We start from the raw sequence: 13,537 nt of genomic DNA on the forward strand, positions 1-13,537 counted from the left end.
AGTGGACATTTTCTAAGGCATTCTGAAATTCTTCACAAATACTTCCTAATTTAGCACAGCCCATCTTCTTGTCTCATCATCCCCAGAGCCACCACAAAAGACTCTCCCTGAGAGCACTTAGACCTTGCCGAAGTTCTTCTTAGCCTTATAGAAAATTTTCTCACCTGACAGACTTGTACATTTACCTCACTCTCTAATTCACAATCCTGTTTTGCTTACACCATCTCTTCCTCTCTTGACTACAATTTATAGACTATTGCATGATATCTTCTACATTTATTCTTGTAATAAAGAACTGAGTTCCAGGGAGCCTTTGTGACTCAGTTCATTAAGCAGCAGACTCTTGATAGCAGCTCAAGTTGTCTTCCCAGGGTCTTAGGATTGAGCCCCATATTGGATCCTGTGCTCAGTGGGGATTCTTCTTGAGATTCTCTCCTTGAGATTGCTTCCTTTCCCTCTGCCCTTCCCTCCACATGCTCTCTCTCTCTCTCTCAAAAATTTTTAAAAATCTTATTAAAAAAAAAGGAACTGGACTTCATTTTTAAAAAAAAATCTAAGCACACCTGACATATAATGTTACTTTTGTTTCTGTTGTATAGTGTAACAATTGGACGTAGCATAATGCTTTGTAGGCTGCTCACCACAGCATAATGATTTGTAGGCTGCTCACCACAGAGCAACCTACAAACTCAGTGCAATCCCTACCAACAACAAACAGCATATTCCACAGAACTAGAACAAATGATACAAAATTTGTATGGAACCACTGACGACCCCAGATAGCCAAAGCCATCTTGAGAAAGAACAAAACTGGAGGTGTCACAATTCCAGACTTTAAGATACACTACAATGCTGCAGGCATCAAAACGGGACGGTACTGGCACCAGAGCAGACACACAGATCAATAGAACAGAATAGAAAGCTCAGTCATAAACCTGTGCTTACAGGGTTGATTAATCTGTACACCATTTTTTTTATGTTTGATCTCACAGCTTTTAATATCTCACCTATCTTCTTGTGGCCCCACAGAGGCCAAGCTTGATGAGTCCCCGTGTGCCACTCATCTTGTGAGGTCAGGGGCCAATCTGTCTGCAGACTCCCCACCCAAGTATGTGGACTTTTGCCTGGACCCACCTCCAAGCCACCACAAGGACCCTCTCTTTGCTTTGTTCTTGGGTTATTCCTTGCAGAGTTTCAACACTTCACTGTAGGAAGTCCTTTAGTGGTTTATTGTGTAAGTAATCAATTTGATTTTATATTTGTGGGTCTTTGTAAGTTGTTTGTCCTGATAACTATTATAAATTCGGGGGGGGGGCAGGTGGAATTTATAGGAGGAGACACTAGTTACCCACATAAAACAATTCCTATGCATTTTTATAGCAATAAATCTCAACCTTGTCACTAATACTTTTCATTCAAAATGTTAAAAATGCCTTACTTTCATTGTGCCCAAGGTGGATATTTATGTAGTGTGTATGTGTGTGTGTGTGAGTGTGTGTGTGTATAGGCATAATATATATAATTATATGTATAAATATATAATTAATGTCTCTATCTACACAAATGTTCTCTGTCTTGATGTGAAAACCACTAGCAGCAAAAAGCGTCGTCTTTGTTTCTCTGTGATTCATTTTAGTTTTGAGGTAAATGAATTTAATTAAAATAGAAATAGGGGTGCCTGTGTGGCTCAGTCGGTTAAGTGTCTGACTCTTGATTTTGACACAGGTCATGATCTTAGAGTCATGAGATGGAGCCCCACATTGGGCTCTATGCTTAGTGCAGAGTCTACTTGATGTTCTCTCTCTTCCTCTCCCTCCACCCCTCAACAGCTTTCTCTCTCTCTCTCTCTCTCTGTCTGTCTTAAATAAATAGATAAAGCTTTTAAAAAATAAAATAGAAGTAAGAACTGGAGGAACAATTTCTCTATAGTCTAAAGACTCATATTGTGTTTTATATTTTACTGCCCAATAGTGTATCTTGGTAATATAAAACTTATTTATGTTCAGTTTGTTTTAAATCCTATCTTAGTACATACACAGGCTTCAAGTTCTAATCCTTCATTCAGGGTATTCTTTTCAAGCTTCCTTTCCTAACTTGGGTTTCCAGATGTGCTAATCACCTGATGGGCATAGCTCTGTGTGGATTAGCAGCCAATTCTTTAACCTTACCACAAAGATTTTTAACCTCATGTCTTTGTACTGAGTTACTGTGACTTACAAACTACTTCCTGTGAAAAAATATCCTTTTACTGTTAGACTTCATGTCAGTCACACATTATTGCAAACATCTGGAATAGAGGAGAAAAGACTTGGATTCTTTCCCCCAAATGCCTTAAAGACCAAGCAAAAGGATTCCATAGTCAAACTAACAACATGAAAGTACAATGGAGAAAGGAATAAAAACACTGAGGTTATTTCAGGAGATGGGAGTAAAATCAAGTATGTGATGAATCTATCAGTTTTCCCATCTATCTTCCTTTAGGGATGACACAGTCATTTTTCTTTCAGCAATAGTTTCTCTGGTATTTTTCACATTTATGCAATTCTAACAAGCATTTTACACAGAGGCAACATCCAACTCAGATGGTGATCAAATGGCCATGGGATGAATATAAATGCTCCAGAGCCAAATACAAAAGTTAAAAATGACGTTGGTACCATACTCTTGCCACTAGTGTCTTTCTTGAATTTGTTTAACACCATTCGCACTTCCTGTCTAGTAATTTCCTTTTTATTTACTTTCCTGGAACTCTCTCCAAAATACATCTGAAACCCTGTGATTTACCTAGTTATCTCAGAACCCCGAGTGCTCTCAGCATGCTTTGATAAATCTTCAAAATGCAAATGAAAGCTGCAGACAAGTGAAAAATAATTCTAATCTATAAAAATATATACTTCATTGATTTTACATGTGTTGAAATATTTTTACAGCTTCTAAATTAGCTGAAATAGGTGATCTAAACTTTCAAGGGAAGAACTTTTGATTATGACTTATAGAACAAACATGCTCATAAAGAATACAATAGGTAACCTCTTTAGGAGACACTAGTGTGTCAATGAATTTACTAGACAAAAATGACAATTTTACATAACCATTATACTTCACAAAAAAAGTAGAGAGTAAATGCATTATGCTTATACAAGAATGGGTCTTAGCAAGGTTGAAGATTACTTGTGCCCATTAGCACCTTTCTATCCTATCCTTAAGGGCCTGAGGAAAGACTGGCTGTAAGACACTCTGATGGCATCCTCATGTCAATGATTCCCTTTTCTCTGTAAAGGGAAAGACCCATAGCCAGGAGACCCATTGACTCTTAACTGGCATGAGACTTCTTTTCCCTCCTCTGAAACTTACTCCCTTAAAAACTGCCAAAATGAGCCCGTTAGAGATATTATCCAAGGAATTTGAAAATCGGGCAATGTAACATCAGGACATTCATTGGAACAGAATTACATTGACGGCCACTCCCTAAAGAGAAGATACATGCATCCTGTTGACATGAGCACAAAAGTCCTCATTTAATCTTTTTGTTGGCTTCACTTACCCAGTTATTCCCATGATTCCTATTCTCTACCCCAGCTCTTCTTCCAAATAAGCTGTGTTATTATTGTTGGTAATTTGTCCAGAGGTGGTTTCTGTCACCTGTCGATAAAAAGGAAACTTAAATTAGACAGATATTGATAACGGGCAGTGACTTGTACACAACAGATATTCAGGGACATGTGGAATATATATGTATGTATGTATGTGTGTGTGTGTGTGTATTTTTATTTAAAATCCATTAATTAACATACAGTATATTATTAGATTCAGAAGCAGAGTTCAGTAATTCATTAGTTGTAGATAACCCAGTGCTCATCACATCATGCACCCTGCTGAAAGTCATCACCCTGTTACCCCATACTCCCAACCGGGACACACAGACTATTTAGAATAGAATGCCATGCCAAGAAAGACTGGAATGTATTGAGTCCTTCTCTTACTTTAGGATGGCAATCAGCTCATGGAATATGGGGTCAGAACCACTGAATTGGATTATTTCCTGCGATCCAGGGGCCATAACTTTAGTGAGGGAGAAACTCTGAAGAACTGGACAAAAGTTACTACAGAAAATTTAAAGCAACTATCATGGGTCCAGAGAAACATGATTTTTTTATAGCAGTAGATAACATAAAACAAAAGATTTTATGTTTTATTTTTATATTTTATGTTTTATTCCAGATGTAAAATTCTGGACTAAGTCATGGAATAAAATCCAAAATCCTGCGGGGTGCTAAAAATAAGTGTACTCTTTCTAGAAACAGAACTTGATGGCATTACAGCTTCTATCCTGTTCTGGAAGTGCAATGGTAGAACTTTGAGTAGCTCACCTTTATTATCTACGTCATCTAGAAGAAGAGATGGACCAGCCAGTAGCTAATGGTGTGGCCTAATGATCAGGGTTTCACGTGATAGATGGAGGGTTAATGGCAATGTGATTGGAGAAAAAGTATGTGGATCAACTTTTCAGGATAGTTTCTGAACTTGAATATTCTCTAGGTGTTCTCCAAAAGACCCCCCTCAAGGAAAGAGTTCAACAAATCAAAGAAGATGACCCATTTGTGAATATCAGTTATTCTTCTTTGCCAATGTTCAATGATCCTGAAAAAGCTGCCATGGGCTAGGGAAGTAGACTATGCATGGACACAATGACACAGAATGCCTTCAACAAGGTCAACTCTACCATCACTAATGATCCTGTCATTACTGCTGGGATCCCATTTGGCTGTTTTTAGAAAATCAACTAGCCTTGAGATTCCTTTATAACATGCATCAAGGTAAGAGGCAAGTGTTGGTGGCCAATAGATTCTCTTAGATCCCTTCCATCATGAAATGAACAGTAATTTTCTTCTTATTCTGAATAACACTATGACATTTATTTTGAATTTATTTCTGACAGAATCACCTTTTGTGGACTTACCAAATTCCCAATGTATCGTGATGATATTCCACACAATTATGCATGGGCATAGTAAGCACACTTAATGAGGAAATAAATAAGTTAAGAGGCACATGTGTTTGAGATTCACTGGTATTTTCATGCCTTCAATATTGGGAAGTACTGGAAGAGAATGAAGTCTCACCAGTGGCTTCACATAAAGATGAAAATTTATGAATTTGGGAGCTATCTTGCAAGATGTTGTATATTTGTTTTACTCTGGGCTATGGTAGACTCACGGTTTACTTATTCACAGAAGGTGTTGTTTTCACAAAGTCTCTTGTATATTGTGAATGACTCATTCACTCCCTATTTCAAACCACTTCTCATGTGCAGGGGATGGAATAATAAAGCCTTTTTTTTTTTTTTCAAACTCCCTTACAGCTAAGGCTCAGGATGTTATCACTGCTTTGTCCATCGGATGTACACACACAGTACTTTAATTCGGAATCGGTTTTGTGAGAATGGGATGTAGATTATGCTGGTTGTATTGTGGCAGAATGAGAACACTCTTGGAAGCAGCAGCTTGTGTGATGGCTCGTTGAAACAAGAGCAGTCTGAGTGTAGCAGAATTGGAAGCATCTTTGGAGAGGCTCATTCCTCAAGTCTCAAGTAAGAGTTGTTACTTCAGCTCTGCCAGTATTTTAAAAGCTGTCTATACTCCTTAATATTTACCTTTCCACTGAAACTAAGCAAACTAGATTCCTTTGTTTTCAACTAAAACCCAAGACTGATAATAACTGGAAACTAAAGCTATCATCTGACCATGTTGGACCACTAATGTCATGGGAGCAGGTAGAAAATAAGGTCACAGTGTCTGGACTAAGAGCTCTGGAATATCAAAGGAAATACATTTGACTGTAAATATTTTAGGATGCTATAACAAAAGGAACCAGGTAGAACTCTAAGTTGATAAGATACCTGAAGAATAAAATTGTACACCACTCTATTTGGCAAAGTGTCCAGAAATGCTAGCTAAAGAGCTGAGAAGTGAAAGACATGGATATTAGTATGAAAAAGGACAAAGACCAGCTACTGCACAGGCATATGCGATGAGTCTTGAGGGCTCTATTTTTTCCTCCATTTCCCTCTTTGTATTGTACACTATTACTGCATTTGGTGTTTTTCAAACATGTGTCTGTGTTTTAAGTGTGTACGTGCTTCACAGGCTAATCTAAAAAATAAAATAAAAATTTAAAAACATTCTATTTAGACTGCTATTGGTCCAATTAAACTTCTACAGTATTAAATTAGCTCAATAGAAAAGTAGAAAAAGACGAATGACAAAAAAATAGTAATTACTGATTATAAACCAATCTATACTTTTCTAATGATGAGAAAACTGGGCTCAAAATAGGGAAAGAGGGTACAAAAGATAGAGGTATTTGATTTTCTATCTATATGCCTTTTTAAAGGTTAGCATTAGCTAGGAGAAAGTTCTCATTGCAAGGAAGACTGTAGTGACGTCTGCATCATCCTTAATAGGCAAATAAATTCTCCTTTCATATAAATGGATTATACCATCCCATTCCTTCTAACCACTAAACTCTCTCAAACCTTGACATTTTGTCCTTGATAGGAAACAGTTGGAATAATTGACTTCCTATATTAATATTACACCTGAGTGATCTCCTTCGTAGATACTGTTTTTTCTATTTTGTCCTGCCAGGTACACTTACGAGAGACAATAAAATACTCTGATGGTAATTTTGTAGAATGTTATTTTTATTCTCTGAGTTTTTTTCTTAACTACTACTATTAAACACTAACAAGAAAACAAGAGGAAAAAATTGAAAACTAGGAAAATAGTTCTTTATAAAAATTCCCCTATTATCCTCTATACTTTAAAATAAACTATTTTGCACGACTAGCTTGTTTCACTGATGAATTACATGAACTTTTAAGGAAAAGTAATATCAATAATAATATCAGTATTATGCAAACTTCTATGCAAAGATATTTTAAGAAAAATCACAGACTAAAAACCATCATAGAGAATGAGGCAAAAAAAAAAAAAAAAACCTTAACAAAATATTAGTGAATTGCAAGCAGGGAAGGGGCAAAGGGAGAGGAAAGAGGGAGAATCCCCAAGAAGGCTCCCTGCTGGGTGAGGAGCCCAAGGTGGGGCTCAATCCCAGGACCCTGAGATCACGGCCTGAGTTGAAATCAAGAGACAGATACTCAACCGAATGAGCCACCCAGGGGCCCTGGTAGTATAATCTTATGAATATATTAAAAACCAAAGAACTGTTTAAAAAATTAGTGAATTAAACACAGTAGTATGTAAAATGTATAACATATCACAACCAAATGGGATTTACTCGAGGAATGAAAGATTAGTTTAATACTTAAAAATTAATTATTTGCCACATTTACAGAACAATGTAGAAAAATATCAAGTCTTTAAGATCAACTCCCATTTATAATACATAAAAGAAACTCTCAGTATTGGCATAAGAAGAACTTCCTCAATCCAATAGCATGTATCTATGAAAATTTATAGTCATCAACAAAGTTACTAGCCAGTACAATGAGATAAGAAAAAGAAATAAAAGAAGGTTGAAAGGAAGAAATTGCCTTTATTCATAACCAATAATCATATGCATCGAAAACTCTAAGGAATCACCCAAATCTACTAGAACTAAGCGAATTTAACACATACTGTATAGAGGGCCAAAAGTCCAAAACAAATTGTTGTTCCATATATAAGCAAGAAACAATTCAAAGTAAAATATAGAACACATTTACAATAGCATTAAAAAAACACACGAAGTAATTTAACATGAGATATGCAAGATCCCCATACTGAAATCTACAGAACATTGCTTAGTGAATTAAATAATACCTTATACATAGAGTGATATAACCTCTTCATGGATTGGAAGACAATAATATGCTAAGATCTAAAATTAATGCATAGATTTAATGTAATCACAATAAAAAATCCAACAGTGTTTTTTTTAGAAATTTACAAATTGGTTCTAAAATTTGTATGAAAAATACAAAAGATTTTGAAATAAAAAAACACTCTTGGAATAAAAGAATGAGTTTGCCAGAGTTATACAACAGTATCTAAAAAATTATGCGAAGGCCAAAGTAATCAAGATCCTGGGGTAATAATATAAAGCTGGATCAATGAAATAGGAGAGGAAGTGCACAAAGGGCCCCACACATGTACAAAGTCAGTTAAATAGGAAAAGCAAAGCCTCTTCAACCAGTGGTGCTGGAATTACAGATAAAAATAAGTCACTTATTTATGAGAACTGCTGTTTAACAGTGTATCTTAATTCACTATTGCTGAACTTTAAAGTAAGACAAGAATTAGCAAAACCTTAGAAAACATCTACTGGTCTACTTCTATTTGAAATATAAAGGCCAAAATATGAATCCAGTCTTAGCCATGTGCTGGGTTGCTGTCAATGAATGAATTACATAACATCTGTCTTCAATTTTTTTATTCTCTATAATTATTTGTTATTTATCATAAGTAAGTATACATTATAAAACTATCAGGCCTTAAGCAAGTGCTCGGTATACAATGATGGACACAATAAAACAGTCTTGATTCTCAATGATTTTCAATATATAGTGTTTAAAAGGTGAAATACACAGTCGTTAAGTAACACAAACATATGATGACCTATTTTTGTAACATAATATAAGTTGCATGATTTTTAATATATTCATTTTGGAATGGATCTCCTTTCAATATATCAGTATAACTCCTTCCCATCAACTATAAAAGAAGCTATAATTGTACTTGGAAAATATAATGGTTCCTCATTAGATTGGGGATGACGATCAGCTTTTTCAATGAAGTCAGGAAATCATGGTTGGGCTGAGATCGGAAGGTTGGAAGGAATTACTTCTTTGCTGTAAGTAAAGACAGAGATTCTAGTTTTAGGAACAAGTGGAAACATCCTGAAGTGGATGAGAATTTTGTGTGTTTGAGGAGCTATCTGATGGCTTTGTATCTGTTTGTATTTGAAGAACCAGCCAGTCAGTCTAAGAGCGTGAAGGTAGAGACATCACTGCCCAGTTCCCACAGAGCTCTGAGGCTGGAGTTTATTCCCAGTGCACCACAGTAGGTTTCTGAAAGGTTCTGAACAAGACTGGTGCTACTTGATATACTCTAGATTTGTAAAAAGCCAATGTCTCCTCTCAGCAGGAGACTGAACAAAGAATAATCTGTAGATTTTAGGTGTGGAAGGAAGCAACAGTTGTCCCATTGAGTTCAGTGCTGGGGGCAAATGGGTGTTCTGGCCCTTAGGAAGACCATCTCGCTTCTCAGAGAGCACACGGGGCACAGAATACCTCCATGCATTGCCCCAGTTGCTGATTTTTAGAGTTTCTTTGAAGCACTCTTAAACATGCAGATAATTGATTCATCATGGCTCTTGGCTCTACAGCTTACCATAGGGAAAAACATATTCTGACTTGAACCATTTGAACGAGATGAAAACCACCTGCACCACAAGATGACTTCAGCATAACTCCTGTTGAGCACAGGACTCAGAGCCATGTAGCACCCTCTGGGGCCTGTAAAGGACGGGCTTGGTGCAAATACACATTTTAAATTGGCCAAAATGAAGTGGTGGAGGGGGTTATCCCAACACTAACACTTCAAGTTCTCCCTTGAAGGTTGTTTTCCAAGACAACAAGGCTAGTATTTATAGTTAACTCCTACTTACTATTTCCGAAAGTAATTAGAAGGTGGCTAGACGAGAAGCCTATTCAACACCTTGAAAGGCTGGAAACTATCCTATACTATTAGCATTCTTAACCATTTACGAGTATTTCATGATACAGACTCTGAAGAGGCAACAAGAGCCTGCGATTTTAAGTGAAGGCAGTCTAGTTGTTGAAATAAACTTTCCATGGGTGAAAAGCTCATGTAAACACTGAAAACAAAGTCTGTGCTATTTGCTGATTTCATTCTTTACTAACACAACAGTGCATGACAGGAATGCTTCACTTGTAGCTTTGCTAGAAACTTCCTTCTCATTCATCCACATCTTAGACTGCAGACCTCTAACATGCAATTTGAGAAGACATTACAGCACTTTACAAGGCTAATAGACTAGCTTTACCTTGGGGACTGTAATTCAAATCCCTGTTGAAAATCCCACCTCTGATTTCATCTATAGTGTCTGAGTGTACAATTTAACTTCTTCAGGCTTCCACTCTGCTTTGGTGATCAAACTAGTGTTTTAGAGGTGTAAAACTTACGTTCCCACTTCCTCGCTTAAGTTGCAAGGAAGCTTGTATCCAACACCTTCAGGATAGGATATAACTTCTTTAATGTGGTAACAACAACATGAGCAAACCTTCTGGTTCCTCACATTTCAGTTTTTTTTTCTTGCCATGTAGACCAAGCTCCAGATTTCAAACAGTTCGACTGAATACGCTGTGATGTAACATCGCTGTGACAAATGCCAGCGCTGGGACCTGTCTGAGAAGGATTTTGTTTTGTCCACCTGACTTCCTTCCAACCCAACTTGACTTAGAATAGATGACTCTGTGTTTTAACTAATTCCATGTCACTCCTTCCCATGAGACTCTGAGCGACATAAATAGATTTCTTAAGAGATACCACTCGATTCCTATTTGTTGAATGGCTACGTTGAAGAATGGATGAAATACACATTCATCCAGTTATATAGTTTAGGATTAGGTACTTTGGTTAAATGAAAATGGAATATGAATCAGTAGTGATGTAGCTCTCTAAACAACCCATAATATTCAAGACTAACATTGTATCAGAAGAACCTACAGCATCTACATTTCAGGAAATAATCAATAGCCATTCTGTTCTGTGGAGTCATTTAAAACCTTGTATTTATTGACTCCAGATCTGAATAGCATAACTAACAAAGGATGTGAAGAAAGTGAGAGTGAAATGAAACACCAAATTACATATAATACATAACAAGAGACTGTAGATGTAAAATAAAACAAAAATTAAAATTTTTGTGGTTTAAAAAGTTATTTTTACATAGTACATGTGAAGAACATCAGTAAGGATTGGATAATACTGTATCACACAACAATGTACATGCCAGTAGCATAAGAAACAGTATATTAGCAATACTAATGAGGTCCTTAGCAAATCCCTTTCTACAAATAAGTAAAAACTTCCTGTTAATATGGAAATAGAATACAGGTAACTGCTTCTTTTTCTCCACTTCTTATACCATTTATTTTTTTCTTGTTATCTCCCTAAAGTAGTTAGAATGAATAGAATTTTTTAAAAGATTTTATTTATTTATTTGACAGACAGAGATCACAAGTAGGTAGAGAGGCAGGCAGGAGAGAGAGGAGGAAGCAGGCTCCCTGCCGAGCAAAGAACCCAATGCAGGGCTTGATCCCAGGATCGTGATATCATGACCTGAGCTGAAGGCAGTGGCCTTAACCCACTGAGCCACCAAGGCGCCCCTGAATAGAATATTTTTTGAGATGATGGTGAGTATCCTTATCTTATTTCTGATGTCAACAGAAATTACTGCAGCATTTCACCAGTATTATTTCCTGAAGTTTTTTCAGACACTAGCATATATTCAGTTAGGAAAATTTCCTTCAACTTCTGGTTTGACTTTTTGTTATAAATATGTGGTGAATTTTTATATAAAGGTTTTCAATCTACTGTGCACATCTTAAGGTTTTTCTCCTCTAATTGGTTAATGTTAAAAACATCTTTGTTTTAACTATACTAGTTTAAAATGTACTATTTTTGGAGTACCTGGGGGGCTAAGTTGGTTAAATGTCTGCCATCTTTGCCTCGGGTCATGATCCCATCCTGGGACTGAGCCCCACGCTGGGTGCCCTGGTCAGTTGGAGTCTGCTTCTCCCTCTCCTTCTGCCCCTCCCCCTGCTCTTGTGACCTCTCTGGCTCTCAAATGAAATCTTTTAAAAATAAAATAAAATGTATAACTTTCTACATATTGGTGAATTTAGTTTGCTGGCATTACTCTTTTCTTTTGTTTCAAAAGTAAGATTGACATAAAATTTCTCTTTTTCTTTCTGAACATATGTGGAATTTGTATCAAGAATATATTAGCTTCATAAATTCACTGAGGAGTGTATTGGTTTTCTACTACAGCTATAACAAATTACCACAAACTTAATGGCTTAAGACAATGCAAATTTATTACCTTACAGTTCTACAGGTTAGAAGTCTGACATGGGTCTCACTGGGCTACTATAAAGTTGCCAACAGGATTGTAGGATTTTTTGGCTTTTAAGAGACTAATCCTTTCCTTGTTTTTTGAGCTGCTAACAGCCAACTTCCTTTGGCTCAGAGCTCCTTCTTCCAACTTCAAAGCCAGTCATGCTTTTTAGAATCTGCTTTCCCTGCCTTATCTCTGTGACACTCCTTCTTCTGCCTCCCTATCCCACTTCTAAGGACCTGGGGATTACACTGGGTCCCTCTGGATAATCCAGGCTATTTAAGGTCTTAGTTCATCTGCAAATTCCCGTTTGCTGTGTTAAGTAACATGTTTACAAGTCCTTTGACCAGGATGCAGATATCTTTGGGGAATAATCATTCTCCTTACAAGAGGTACTCCTATTTTTGCATTTTGTGGAGGAATCTTGGGGGGGGGGGGATCGAAATGATAATTCCTTGCACATTTGGTAAAATTTTATGTGCACCATCAAGAGGATGGGGGGCGTCTTCTGTGACTGAGAAGATTTTAAAATAATTAGTTAATTTCTTCCATGAGAATAAACACATTGATATTTCTTGAATAGGTTTTAATTCCAGGAAATATTGAGTTAACCTATATTACAAAGAGAGAATTATTACCATAATGTTTTCTTGTTCTTTTACCACCTTTCAAACTGTATACTTATTCAGGGTACCCAGATGGTTCAGTCAGTTAAGTGTCTACCTTTGCCGCAGGTCATGATCCCAGGGTCCTGGGATTGAGTCCCGAATCGGGCTCTCTGCTTAGGGGAGAGCCTGCTTCTCCCTCTCTCGCTCCCTCTGCTTATACTCTCTGTATCAAATAAATAAAATCTTTTAGGAAAAAAAAATTGTATACTTTCTCTGAATTAACATTCTTTTTTTAATGAGTTCTGATCACCCAAAAAATTTCTGCATTTTATTAGTCTTTTCATTGGAAAGAAAAGATCTTAGGCTTGTTGGAGGTGTATCTGTCTTAATCTCACTGAATTATAAACCTGATGTAATTATGTCTTCTTTCTTTGGAGTTATTTCATTATTTTGTTTTCTTTTTAAAAGATTTTATTTATTTATTGGTCAGAGAAAGGGAGAGTGCACAAGCAGGGAGAACAGCAGGCAGAAGGACAAGTAATCTCCCCACTGAACAAGAAGCCTGATGTGGGACTCAATCCCAGGACCCTGGGATCATGACCTGAGCCGAAGGCAGAGACTTAACCCACTGAGCCCCCCAGGCGCCCCTATTATTTTGTTCTCATTTTGAAACTCCTAAGTTAGATGTTTAGTCCATTTACTTATATAAAATAAACACATTCAAGGTAATAAAATTCCTTCTACTACTATTTTTAGCTACATCCTACAAGTGTGACATGTAGAAA

Source organism: Lutra lutra, chromosome 5, assembly GCF_902655055.1.
Source record: "Lutra lutra chromosome 5, mLutLut1.2, whole genome shotgun sequence".
Lineage (NCBI taxonomy): Eukaryota > Metazoa > Chordata > Mammalia > Carnivora > Mustelidae > Lutra > Lutra lutra.